Source organism: Tyto alba, unplaced genomic scaffold, assembly GCF_018691265.1.
Source record: "Tyto alba isolate M040663 unplaced genomic scaffold, T.alba_DEE_v4.0 Super-Scaffold_2, whole genome shotgun sequence".
NCBI classification, from domain to species: domain Eukaryota; kingdom Metazoa; phylum Chordata; class Aves; order Strigiformes; family Tytonidae; genus Tyto; species Tyto alba.
Genome location: NW_024881282.1, coordinates 23,118,870 through 23,132,714, shown reverse-complemented (window position 1 = coordinate 23,132,714; position 13,845 = coordinate 23,118,870). Strand labels below are relative to the sequence as shown.

The 13,845-nt window shown below is 39.3% G+C and overlaps 1 protein-coding gene across 8 annotated transcripts in view; it reads right to left on the bottom strand.

Moving 5' to 3' along the window:
* MTUS2 (microtubule associated scaffold protein 2) overlaps window positions 1-13,845 on the bottom strand; it is a 322,948-nt gene that overhangs the window by 210,913 nt on the left and 98,190 nt on the right. For 2 of the 8 annotated variants that reach the window (XM_032982801.2, XM_032982809.2), the window contains exon 1: window positions 8,818-8,987. The exons of the other annotated variants lie outside the window; for them this stretch is intronic. The gene's annotated coding sequence lies outside the window, so the exon portion shown is untranslated. Of the gene's footprint in view, window positions 1-8,817; window positions 8,988-13,845 lie in introns of those variants that run through there. 8 annotated transcript variants of the gene reach the window in all.

Genomic DNA, 13,845 nt, shown 5'->3' with positions numbered 1-13,845 from the left:
ACATTAAATTCTAAGTACCATATCAGGCTGATGTATTTCAAATGTACCAGTAGAGCAATATGTTAATTTTCTACTTATTTTCTTCCCTAAATCTCTTACATGGGTTTAGAACAAAGTTAATTAAGTCATCTAAGATTATGAACATGGTGCTGAGAGGTTGTTGGTTCCTCTTGTTTACACTGCCCCCAGTATGATGAGTAGCAATGCAAATGAAGATAGTTTTGAAAAAAACATCATGGAAGTACCTGTATTCACCGGAAGGATCTTCACACACTGTGTGCAAGACAGACCGGGCTGGTATGCTTCAGAGACCAAATAATTAGGTTTAATGTTGCTGGTACAAAGTGATCAACATAAGGGTTAGGAAAGATTTGTCCCCTCTCAAATACAGGGTACTGCATAACCTCAGTACGCTGCCAGTTGATCTTAACCTCTTAAATCAGCCAAAGCTGGCCAGAGACATGGACTTCATAAATGTGTGTAATTACATTGCTTTTAAGAGAAGGGGCAATAAAATACTGTCTAGACAGAGATTAATTTCAAGCAATGTAAGCATTGCTCCTGTGCTTCCTTCAGAGTCAGTGAGAAGGGGCGGGCACTTTGGAAAGGTAGATCATCTCTCGCGAACATCTTTCAGGATGGATCCTATGCACCCAACAATCCAAGTTCATCTCTTCTGGTGACATCCAGTCGCAGATTAAGGATGTCACAGATTTAAGGAACCCATTACATCCTTACAATTAGCATGCATACAATTACCCAAAAATATTTTCTTCTTCTGCAGAATATTGCCTGTTTAACTTTGTAATCTGTTTTACAGTTTCCATTACAATGAGTACACAGAATAAAGATTCTATGTTTGAAAATAATACAAGACTCCATTCTGCTCTAGAACATACTGACAGCACAAGACTCCTGCTAAAATAATATAAAAATATAACCAAGCATTTATGTCAATTAACACCTTTTTAATCCATTTTTCCCTGTTACAGCCTTTTGGTTTTGGTTCAATCAATGTGATATAGACTCACATATTGTGATAGGCACATTTGGTAATAAGATGTATGGTTTTGCGTTACATTTGATCATTCTTCTGTAAATAGCTTATATTTAAGGACCTTTGTCTTGGATTTTCTGCAGAATAGTTTATTTTATGTGTTACTGTCCAGGCTCAACTTCTCTATGCTCTTTGGAGTCAGTGAGATGAAAAGACTCAGCTGTGCCTGGGTTCTGCTAGTTCTTCCTCTATTTTTTATTCCTCACCTCTCTTGACTGATGTTGGCTGACATACACATCTAAAGTCACACCCTGCTGTGCGGGAACACACTGAGATGAGAGAGATGTGAACCTAATTCTTCAGATGCTCTCTTTAGCACAGGAACAGGGGGTAAGAGGATATTCAATCCCAGTAATGACAACACCACATCACTTAGCATCATCTCACTGGGGACTTGGGACAAGAAACATGACAGCAAGTCTTAAAGGCTGGACTTGGCATATGTAAACCTTGATATGGGTAAACATTTCTTGATACTGTATAGTGTAAAAATGTCCCTTCTGAATTGCTGAGAGAGGAAGATGAAGTCATAGCTCTCCATGTCACAGCATCTTGGCAGGTTGCAATAATTACATTTGTGAAAAAACCTTTACAAAGTGATGTGAACATGCTAGACAGCAGAAAAAAAATATGTCCAGCAGACTATGGTTAGCTATGAATCCCAAAGACAGAAGAAAAGTTCAAGGAGCCAGAAACATAATAGAATACTTCTGTTTAACCTTAGCAGTATCAGTTTCCTTCTGAGATATCTATCCCTTAAGATCCTCTATTCTAAAACTAAGCCCACTTAACAATGATCTAGGAAAGAAGTCCACAAGAGTTTCTTCCCACCTGCTACTTCAGTTTCACCCCTGCACTCTGATCCATCCTAAGCTGCATTTGGCCAGCAGGTCCCACTCTACCCTCTGGAGACACCAGGGAGAAGGTGAAGCTGAGCTGGATAATTTCTTCCCCACAACATACAGCATGGACTGTATCAGCAGAACTCGTTTGTAAGATGTAGCTGGCTGGAAAAAAGAAAGTAGCATCCTGTCTCTAAATAGTAACAGCAGGGGTTTTTTTGGTTAAACAAGGAGCATAGAAATGTTATCCTCAATAGGCAATGAATAAAACAAAAATGGTGAAGCATTACCATGTTATTGGCTGCCTGTTTTGTTTTCAATTTGTCACAAAAATAGAGCGGTAATAATTATGAGATCTGCAAAAGGAGTCTCAAAACACATGAAAAAAATAAAACTGGAAATAAAGAAATAAAACCCGAAATGCATTGGGACATTTGGCTTCTGTATAAACATTTCCTAATGCAGGCTGTCACAGCTGCTTACCCATCCTGGTATGGAAAGTCCAAAACCAGAATATTTACAGCAAGATACATTAAAAACGTCTAGTCGTACTGGTAACGTTGTGCTTGGCCTAGTCTCATTGCTCTTTCAGTACAAAGTATATGAGAAACACCTGAATATCTTATTAAACATCTGCCACTGAACCAATGTCAATTGCTATTGCCAAAAAAAAAAAAAAAAAAAGCAATAGGTTTGTAAATAGATGAGGCAGAGCCAGTAGCCTGCAAATAGTCGGCCATGGGCCAGCATCCCCCCCATCAGCCTCCCGCTCCTGCAGGATAAATGCTCTCCACCCAGTGGGGTAGCAGGTTGTGCTGCCCAGGGATGAGAGTCACACAGGTTTTTGGCTGCGTGTGGACACCTGAACACCAGCCCACTTTGTCATGACTCAGAGAGGAGTCACGAGGTGCCATGGGATGTTTATCCTCCCAGAAGGTAGCTACGGCTGCTGGATCACAACTCAGTTGAAAGTATGAAGTGAGAAGCCTCCAGTCATTTCTCCCAGAGGCTATCCTGGTCATGAGCTCCAAGTCCACAAATCTCTGCAGCATCTCAACCAAGGGCTGAGCACTGGCTCCAGCTCTGCTGCCCTCTGCACAAGCAGCACAGACCCGAACAAGGCGAGCCTCTTTGACTGCGTTACAGCACCCACAGACAAACTCCTGCAGAAACAGACCCTAAGAAAGAAATCTCAGCCCCCAGGCAAGACGCTCCTGTTGTCTGACCAATGCAGTGAAGAAGGAAGACAGATGAAAGCACATGAGGAATATATTTGAGGTGGGAAACAGACGCATTTTTTACAGTTAACTACAGAAAAGCGGCATGAACAGCAGCCTCCTGATATGCACTGCTGTCCTGAGAAAAGCTGTTGGGGAGAAATGGCAAAGCAGCCACAGGCTCGCTGAGGCCTTCTCTGGGAGACAAGAGATCACCACATCCAATGCCAGGGCTGCACACTGCCAAGAACCGAGCCCCATGGATGAAACAAATACAGTGTTGGAAGGGAAGGAGAATGGAATATCTTCTTGAGAAGCCCAAATCATTGCGAAGAACTACTTCTAACAGTAATGGAAGTTGAAAGCTGATACTAGAACATTAAAAAAAACCAAACCAAAACAAAACAAAACAAAAAAAAACAAACAAAAAGAAACAAACAAAAAAAAAAAAAAAACAAAAAAAAAAAACAGCAAACCTCTTGGAGTGGGTAATTAAAAGTGATGGCGAAGTGCTCACCCAGGCTTGTGATAATTTTGTTAATGCGATTTGGAAAGCTGAGAACTAAGATTTGGATACACTCCTCGACGGCTTCTACTCCTAACAAAGCAGACCCAGCTGTTTGGGGAAATTACAACATAATCTCATCATTGGCAGATCCTATGGAAATGTTGCTGTATATCATGAAGAGGACAGTACTTCAGATAGACAACTTTCTGTCTGACAAGCAGTTAAGACACAGGCAGGGAAGAGAAATGGTGGAGCAAATGTTAAATTTTTATATGCTGGAAAATGATAGGAAGGCAGTTCTTATTCACTTGTAAAACTGAAACCATCTGAAAATAATAGAGGCTTTTGTAGAGTGTGATTCTGTAGCATTTCCAGAATTTCAGTGTTTTAGTGGTTTTAATGCCTTTACAGTCAATAAATTTGAATCTTTTCATTACTTACATGATTACCCACTTTATATCTATATAAATATAGTTTATAAAACCGGATGTAGAATAGCTAATGGTTTCATATGTCAAAGCAAAGATTTCCATCTATCTTTTATTTTTTATTCACCAATAAAACAGGTTTTAGCTTATGCAAATTATTAATGAATTTATGTTGGTTTATCAAATTGATTTTATCAAAATTATGATGAACAAAACGTGTTTTAAATATATGTCACATTTAGCTTCAAAACTTTCTAAATCAAACTTTTTCATTTTACAGTTCCAAATTATATTTCAAAGATCAAATTTAACTCATGTTGACATTTTTAAAGCTTTTTAAAGAGAAGGTCAGGTGACATGTAAAGGTTACTCCCTCTGCCAAAATCATTTCCTTTACACAAATCAGTAATTTATTTTCCTAAATAACAGGATGATAACAAGCCCAGTGGAGGACTCTGGTTCTTGCTTTCACTAGGCCTATGAGATGCTTCATTTTCACTCTTTTCCTTGGGCCAGCATTTCCCCTTTACTTCCAGTTGCCATGTCACACAGAGGAAATCACACACACCAAACCTGCCAGGCATGGCCACATACCCACATGGCCAATAGCCAAACTCCTGAGCTCCTGAAAAGCAAGCCCGTGATGAACAGGATGGCAATGTAGCCAGAGGAGGATTGCTGAAGATTCAGCCCAGGTCCTGTCCACCACCAGAATCAACCAGAAAGCGCCCAAATCAGAGTACATCCTCATCCTCTAGGTCCTATGGGCTTGCCCTCTTTGCTCTCTTTCCCCAGGGGTTTTGGGGTCAAGCCTGCAGAAATGTAATTTCCTTATGCAACACCCCTGAGAGATCCCTGGGAAGCAGTACAACTCCCTGTTTGCTGGAAATCACAGCCACTTACATCACTCCCAAAAGAACGACCAAAGGTAAAGGTGCTAAAGCAAGGTTCTCCCTGGATATTCCCAAGGGAGGGGAGGTGGCAGATTCTCTCACCATGACCTGAAGCAATAGGACTTAAAAATCAGGTTCCAGCATGAGACCTCAGCCGTGGAAATCACTGTAGCTCCTGTCAATATCACAACCCATAACTGGCTTGTAAATGCAACTTTCCTTTATGAACAAAATGAAAAAATTGAAAAGATGTTCCATGTTAGAAGCTTTTATATATATCCTTAATTGCCTATGTATGTCAACTGGAGGACATCAATGCAGCAGGGAGAGCATAAGGATTGCACTCTTTTTCCTTTGGCTAAATAGCCCTTTTCAGCACTGGAGCATTTTCTCTCACAGGACCTATTGTGAATGGGAAACATCCATGACTACATGTAACCACTGCTGTTAAAGAATCTTGTGGCTGCTTGGTCTCCATGCCACAACTTTTTCTGCCGTGGCAGTGGCAATGACAATGCAAGGAGCTCCTTAATTTACCTCCAGTTACACTGTGGGGATCACAGAATCATAGAATGGTTTGGGTTCGAAGGGACCTTTACAGATCATCTATCTCCACCCCCCCTGCCATGGGCAGGGACACCTCTCAATAGATCAGGGTGCTCCCAGCCCCGTCCAACCTGGCCTTGAACCCTTCCAGGGAGGGGGCAGCCACAGCTGCTCTGGGCACCCTGGGCCAGCGCCTCACCCCCCGCACAGGGAAAAACTTCTTCCTTACAGTATATCTTCAATGCAAACAGATCAAAAACCTTCCCAGATAATGTATACAAATTATTTCCTTTTCATAAGGCACTTGTAAATGTGTGGGGTTTAGTTTTGTTTTTTTTTTTTTTTTGCAGTCAAAACTCCATTTTGTAATACAAATCTGAAGAGCTACCCTAATAATTTATTACCTGTGAGGGCTGAATTCCTACAGCAGGTTATGTGGAAAGGATCCTGATGACTGTTATTTCAAAGAACTATGGGATTTGGGATTAAAGATTCTCATTATAAAAACTGACAAATTATTTTAATTATTAACATCAATCAAGTCTCCACAAGGCATAAGCCTTAATAGTTGTTTTCCAGGTCTCCTTTTTTAACATTTCTATTTGCTTTCAAATGTTCACTGTTGGATGAGACAACGTAGTCTGATATAAGCAATCCTATTAATCTTATCCCCCTTCAAAAGGCAGAATTCTCTGATCATCTTAGCAATGGCGACCAGGAAGCTGATTTGATAACCAACTTATCTTGAACAAATGCCTGGGTTTGTTTTAATTTGAGATAAGTACACATGGTTAAATGTATAGGAACAACTCATACTTTCTGAGGTATAATGCTATTCAATTCAGGACTTCAAACAAAAACAAACAGCAGAACCTCAGGGAAAGCCACTGTGAAGAGAGACGGTATTAGAAGAAAGCATCCTGGTTGTTTAAGTAGTAAAAGCTGGTAAATTGAGCATGGCAAGGCCTCAGCCCAGAGCTTCAGTTCATGTAGAACTATAATAATGCCACAGCCATGAGCAAAACACAGGCAGTACGAGAAAACCTTGAATCAAAAGCCCAAAGGAGATAAATTTATCACTGATCACCACAAGGCGCCATGAAGCAAGTGCAAATGGAAGAAAGAAAGCAGTAAAGAAGTTTTCCTGGAGGCAAGTATAGCCAAGGCAAAAACCAATTCCTCCCAAACAAGTGGAAATAAACAGAAGAAAAATGACTTGTCAAACCAGGTCCATATTGCCACAGCTAAACCCTCCTATTACATATGGACACATTACCCCAGGGCTGACCCCAAACACGAGGCATGGGGACATCCCTCTGCACTCTTCCTTTTGCCCCTGGATGATAGTGGGGCCACCATACCAGCACCGCTTCACCACTTGGCACTCCTGGGCACAGCGCTGCTGATGTAAATAGGAGATGCTATTGGAGGTGGGAGATGCACCATTAGCTCCTGTTGTTCTCCTCTGTCAGAAGGGAGGGAGCAGCAAAGGGATCCTGCCCATCCTTTCCGAGCATCTTCGCCCCACAAAGCCCATACAGCAACTTATTATGTCCCTCTCTATCCAAAAACACAAACTACAGTTTATCGTAAAATCTGCAACAGCTGGACGGTGGATGTGCTGGGCCCCAAAACACTGCTTAATTTATTTCGATACAGCACAAAATCTTGACATAGAAAAGGGATTGTGAAATGTTTCCAAAATGATGATTGTTTTTTTTGCTAAGACTGCTAAATCTTTCTTGCCTTCCAAAAAACATCTGGGAGACAGAAAAAAAATATATTTAGTTATAACACTCAAACATGAAAAAAGTTCATAAATTTGCTTCCTATTGAGCAAAATCCAGAAACTCAGAAGCTTTGTCTACTCCAGCAAATTTACCCACTGCTGATAAAGCAGTTACAACTGGTGCTGAACTCAGTTTAACTTCAAGTGTAGCCAAGGGTAAACTGTCTTTCCATATAATTTTCTGAATTCTACTGAATTCAACAGCAGGTAAATGTGCCGCTTCTTAACTGAATACCTAAATATGAATTTAGGACCCTAATTTTAGATTGCTAGGTTTGCACATTTCAGTCTGAACCACAACCAGTTCTGTAATGCTGTCAAACTTTTAAAAACATTACTGCAGTAAAACTTTCAGAAACATTACAGCAGATATACGGAGGCAACCCATCAGTAAAAAACAAAGCAAATATAAAGTATTATCAGAAATTCTGCTCATTAACTTTAACTCCAGTAAAACCCATCTTCCATAATTCGATCTACATTTCTAAAATATTGATCCTTGTGACTTGAGACGTAAGGGGGGAAAAAAACACTGTTAATTTGTTTTTTTTTTTTAAAAAAAACAAAACAAAACAAAACAGAACAGTGGCAATATGAAAACTGTGGTAAAACCAGATTGGGCTTTGGACTAGGGGACCTTCGTTACATCAGTTACAACAGACTACTGAAGGGCATAAATCTTATTGTGCTTTTATTCACAGTTGTACTTTCCTACCAGGCTCTGTAAAGTACATGAAGTAGGTTTTCAGGTGTAATTCCAGCTGTTAGAAAAGCAGAAAGGGCATATATGATTATTCCACTCAAGTCACTCTGGCTGACCAAGAAACTAGAAGTTCGGACGCCACGCTGCCTGCTGTGCATCACATGTCTGTGGGGGCTGAGGGCTCACCAAGGGTGAACTGGAAAGGAAGCTCTCATTTAAGAGCACAGAAAACAGGATGCAAAATCTAATTATTCAGAAAGGTCAAGAACAACTAATGCATTGCCTGCCTGCTGTTACTGACCCTGAAAGTATACTGCAAGTACTTCACAGCAACCAGTGCTCTGTAAACAATTACATTTGTTCTGCTTTAAAAAAATTGCATATATTGCTCAAAAACATTTGCAACAACTTGTCTGTCGAAAGACTGCATCCCCATTTTCATAAATTAACAGAAATTTGGTTCATCTTTAGCACTCTATCTGTTTACCATGCACTCTATCACCATGCAATCCTTCTATGCACAAATAAAATGAGAAATACTTTCATTGTGAACTTTGGGGATTTTTTTTCCCTACTCTATTTTTCAACAGCAAATGTATGTACAATAAAAGGATAGTATTTAAGAGCTTTATGCTCATATTTATTTTTTTATATTGTTGATTAGCACCCACAGCTGTGCATCAGGCATCTTCTGTATGTATCAGATGCAGATTGACTGAATGAAAACTAACCAGCACTCACCCCCTCAGCCAAAAGAGAAAGGGATGTTTCTTTCAAGTTGTATGTCTCAACTTACAGTAGTCCTAACTTAGAGTAGTCCCACTCTCTACTTACCCCAACCATACAATTGTCTTTTCTCGTTCTGAAGCTGGGAAGAGGTTCAAGCTTCACAGTGTGTGCTGAAGGTCAGTCAGGCTTTCAGGCAAAACACAGAAATTAGCTCCAAAGAATGGGGTACTGCAAAAGAAACACTTGCAAGCTTGCTTCCTTCTTTCTTCAGTTTGACTGTGTCTGCAAACTGAAGGGAGAACAATGCAGTCTCCCAAGGGACGGCTCAAGACTTTCCAGCTTTGCTGGTGGAGCTGGTTGGAGGACAAGTGCTGGTGGAGGACAAGCTGAACATGAGTCAGCAGTGTGTCCTTGCAGCAGTGAAAGCTAACCATGTACTGGGCTGCATTAGCAAGAGAGTAGCCAGCAGGTCAAGGAAGCGATCCATCCCCCTCCTTGGCATGTCTGAGGCAGCTGGAGCACTGTGTCCAGTTGTGGGGCCTCAGTTTGCTGACACTGGAAAGGATCCAGAGAAGAGCCACCAAGCTGGTTACAGATCTGGAGCATGGGATGTATGAAGAGAGCCTGAAGGATGTGGCTTCATTCAGCCTGGAAGAAAAGAGCATGGCGGGGACATACTAGCTGTTCTCAGCTACCTAACGAAGGGAATAATAGAGAAGATGGAGCCAGACTTGTCTCACAGGTGGCAAGCCAAAGAAAAAGAAGCAGTAAGAAGAACATGTTGCAATAAGGAACATCTTAACTAAATGTAAAGGTCATAATGACAGGAGTGAAGCACTGGTACAGATCACCCAGAAGGGTTATATGATCTCCATCCTCAGAGTCAAATTTCAGAATTTGACTCAAAATGGCCCTCAGCAACATGACCTAATGGGGAAGCTGGTCTAACTGTGAGCAGGGCTTGGGCTAGACATCCTCCAGAAGGCCTTTCTCGACAAATTATTCCATGATTCTAATAGCAACAGCTTCACTAGAAGAGGAATCAAGGACAATTTCATCACACATTGCTGGAAACACTACTGAACAAGGCATGGTGCAGGCTTGAGAGCCTGAATGACTATTTGTAATTCCAACACAGCATGTTTCGCCCAAAATAGTACCCAGAAACTGTAGTAGTCATCATTTACTGAGCACTCCAGGATTGGATCAAGGACCACCCATAACGTAAATCTATTTTGCAGTTATCTTAACTTTCTTCTGTTAGAAGTAGTGATAATGCTGGAGCCCCCAAGGATGTGGCAGAGACATGGTACCTAACATTTCCCGGTGAGTTGCAGTAGCTCAGGTAAAACTGGCAGGCACATGCTCTCAACAAAGAGAAGGATACAATACTCCTTCATGCCACAATGTTTATTTTTAACCCTATTGAGTTTTAGGCTGTCTCTATCTGTCCTGGCCAGGGCATTTAATAGTGTAACCATGCTTAGATGACATAAAGGACACAAAGGAATGGGAACCCTATAGAAATCTACTCAGTGCAGGTAAATTGGTGCCACATTCTTAGTGAGTGCATTTGCCAAAACTCAAAAGATGACTCAAAACACGCTTCTCATATATCTATATAATAAACTAAGTACTTACTGTAAAAGCACTTAGCAATGGCTAGCAGTCCCAGGATTCTGCTGACACCTGGGAAGTTAGCAGGTGGGGGAAAAAAAATTGAACGTAAAAATTACTCCTTACTCTAAATATCAGCCCTGCTGAACCTGGTATGTGAATGTTACACTGGAATCTTTTTGCATCAAAATGTATCAGAGAAACAGGACAAGAAATTCCCTCCAATTCACATCTGTGATGTCTTTGTCAGTGTATTATTTCTGAGAGATAATTACAATGCCCATTTCCTTCAATATGTTAAATTAATCATTCTCCCAGTGACGTACAGACAAGAATAGACTCAATTTCTCACATTCACCTTTGCAGAGCAAGTAAAAGTTTTAGACAAAATTATGTAAAAATTTATTCTATTATACCTGATTCGAAAGCATATTTCTTCAATTAAACCCTAGATTCTAATTCTATTATAATCACAAATCCCCTGTTATAAGGGAAATTATATATATTACTAAGTGAGAAGTCTTTTCTGGGAGGAAAATAAATAGAAAATCAAAAAGAACTGAAGCAATAAAGCAGACCATTTCAATCTGTAAGGTGGAAAAAAATTAATAACATAATCATCTGAACCACTTGCAAAATGTGTTTCTTAACCTGAATAAATATGTAACAATACAGTGGCTAGCAGAACAATGACTAATACTGTAAGAATGCATAGCTGGACATGGCCAAGCTTTGGTCTAACTTGCAGCAGGGCAGCCAACCCATCTACCCTTTTTTCCCTTCACTTATTTTGATATTATTACAAGTACAGGACTGATCTTCAATACAAAGAACTTCCCAATTATGTCAATATAAAATCTACTTTCAGGAGGTCTGTGGGACTGTATCTTTTATTTTTCCAAAATAAAGTAGTTTCAATGATCCAAAGCTGCAAACCATTCTTTCAGGTTGTTTTTTTGTTGTTTTTTTTGGTTGGTTGGTTGGTTTTTTGGTTTTTTTGTTGTTTTTTTTTTGTTTTGTTTTGTTTTTTTTTTTTTTTTTTAATTACTTCAGCAACTGGAAGAACAAAAAGATCTACAAATAAAAAGTCTACTGTCAGTTGACTTCCTTCAGCCTCATGATCCACTGTGCATCAGTAGCCAAACAGTCAGCAGTATTCACTCATTGTGTCCTTAATTGGAAAGATACTGCAGATGTTTGGAAATAGTCATAAAAGTAGACAACACTGGAAAAGAGTGGACATCAATTTACCTATGTGCTCTCAGAGAACTACAGAAGAAATGGATATAGACTATATGATATGATGTATTAACTGTATTTTTAAATACATTTTGAGTACTTTTAATAGGCATAAATGTTGCTTTGAGCGTTAGGTAAATCATAATATAACTCTTGGAAGTAGAAATGTTACGTTAACAGGAAAACTAAGATTACTTTTGCTTGAAACTGGAGAGATCTGCACCTCACATAAAGCTCTGAGCATGCCAATGTTTGGAAGCTCAGTAGGAAATCGGAGGACATCAAAAAAAGCAAGATAAATGCTTAATAGGATAGCAGTGTCCCATAATTAACCACTGCATACCAGTAAGGTAGTTAATGAAAAATGGCACTTCATAAGGATACATGAAACTACCACCGGATGTTTTTAAGATCATTTGAGACAACCTCCTCTTAGAAATTATAAGATTCTAGATTACCTTACCCTGAAGAAAAGGAATGGATAATGTGACCTCCTTCCCAGTCCTATTTTCTAACTTATCTATGAAACTTTGGGAAAAAAACAATAAAAGAAACTAATATATGCAACATGGATAAATAATGACTATGGGAACTATAAACTCCTGTCCAGCAAATGCTTCCATACATGCTGAACTTTATTATCTTAAGGCATCTTAGAGATGTCAAGGGGATGACTCAGAACAGTAAAATTATGTACATGCCAAAGTGTTTGCACTATGAGTGCAATAACTCTCCCTTCTGTACAACATGAGGAAAGATGACTGTTCACACTTCTATGCTGCCTGTATGAGAGCTTTCAAATCAAAATAATTAATGTCTGGAAATGTCTGGCTAGTGAAGAGCTTTGTTAGTTTGTACAATAAACATTTGTAGGACTTTGGACATAGAAAAACTGTTGGGGCAATGAATCAGTAAGCTTTGTAATGCTTTCATACATTCACTTGGAGTGTATGCAGATGAAATAATAAGGGTGATTTAGTGGTAGAAGCTCCCACTGGTGAAGTCAGAATGTCTTGATACCAAATGTTTTAGGATACTGGCACATTCTTACCATGATCTCTAAAGAGACCTTAATGTTGTCAGTCCTGAAGTGAAGTGAGGTATCCTTGTTCAATATTACAGAAAACATTTATGTAGTTAACAAATGGATGAGTCAATGTGATGATTAGGGGGTAAAAAAACAACTGTTTACAGACTTTTTTAAGGAGTTGTTTCCAAGGATGGGATCTCTGAGAGCTGTTCTCTCTCTTAACAAAGCAAAGATAGTACGTGCGATGACAGTGCTAGGGATCTTGTTGGAATGCTTACACAAAAGGAGAAATAAAGACTGCTAAGTCACACCTGGTTTGTCTCTACTGGACTAATATGCATTATGTCAGATAACTACATTAATAACTTTTATGTAATTGCTTAGAGGATTGAATCTGAAAAAGAAATAACAGTTAAATTGCTCTGTCTACCATACAATACTTCTAAAGTAACATTATTAGTGGTAACAGAATGAAAATGAGAAAAGGAAAATTAAAGTTAAATGAACATTTCTCCTGCTGTGACTCAGTTCTGCATCATGAGCATTACTAGGGGCATTTTTACTGCCTTGAATGGCATACAACCAAGCCTATTGCTTTAATCATTAAAAACTGATTAAAAGAGAGCACTGAAAAGTAAACATTAGGAATCTATTGCCCTCACGGTACAGAATGGATTAGATATGGAAAAATTAGTGGCTTGTTCATTTAGTCTCATTGTTTACTTACAGTAACTTATATGAGGAAATAAGGGACTATAAATATCCAAAAGCACAGTGGAAGAAAGAAAATATCCCCTTGCCAGGAGTAACACTTTAAAGAAGCAGGGTGCCTTTTGGGTATTCCACCCTTCTGAAAACGAGTTATATTTCAAGACGGTTTCCACTGGTTAACTGACAACAATGGCAGTAAATACAACTCAAAAACTGCAAGAGTGCATTTTTAATAACTCTGCGGTTTGTCTTCTTTTATTTGGCAAACTGTCTAAATACCGTTATGGCAATATATTAAACTATCTCAAAAAGACTCAATCAGCTAATGTATTATTGCTGGACTTGAAAAAACATAAAGAAGACCTATTTATAAATAGCGTCTCTGTGTTCAGTGTATTCATTTTTTTTATTCTTCCAAGGAAGGAAGGCTGTTGCCAAAAACTATACACCAGTGTCTTTTGGCAAACTTTTTGTAGCGCTATCTGATCTGCAGAGACATTAAATCTGTACTGCAAATACATATTCAACAGCTTATT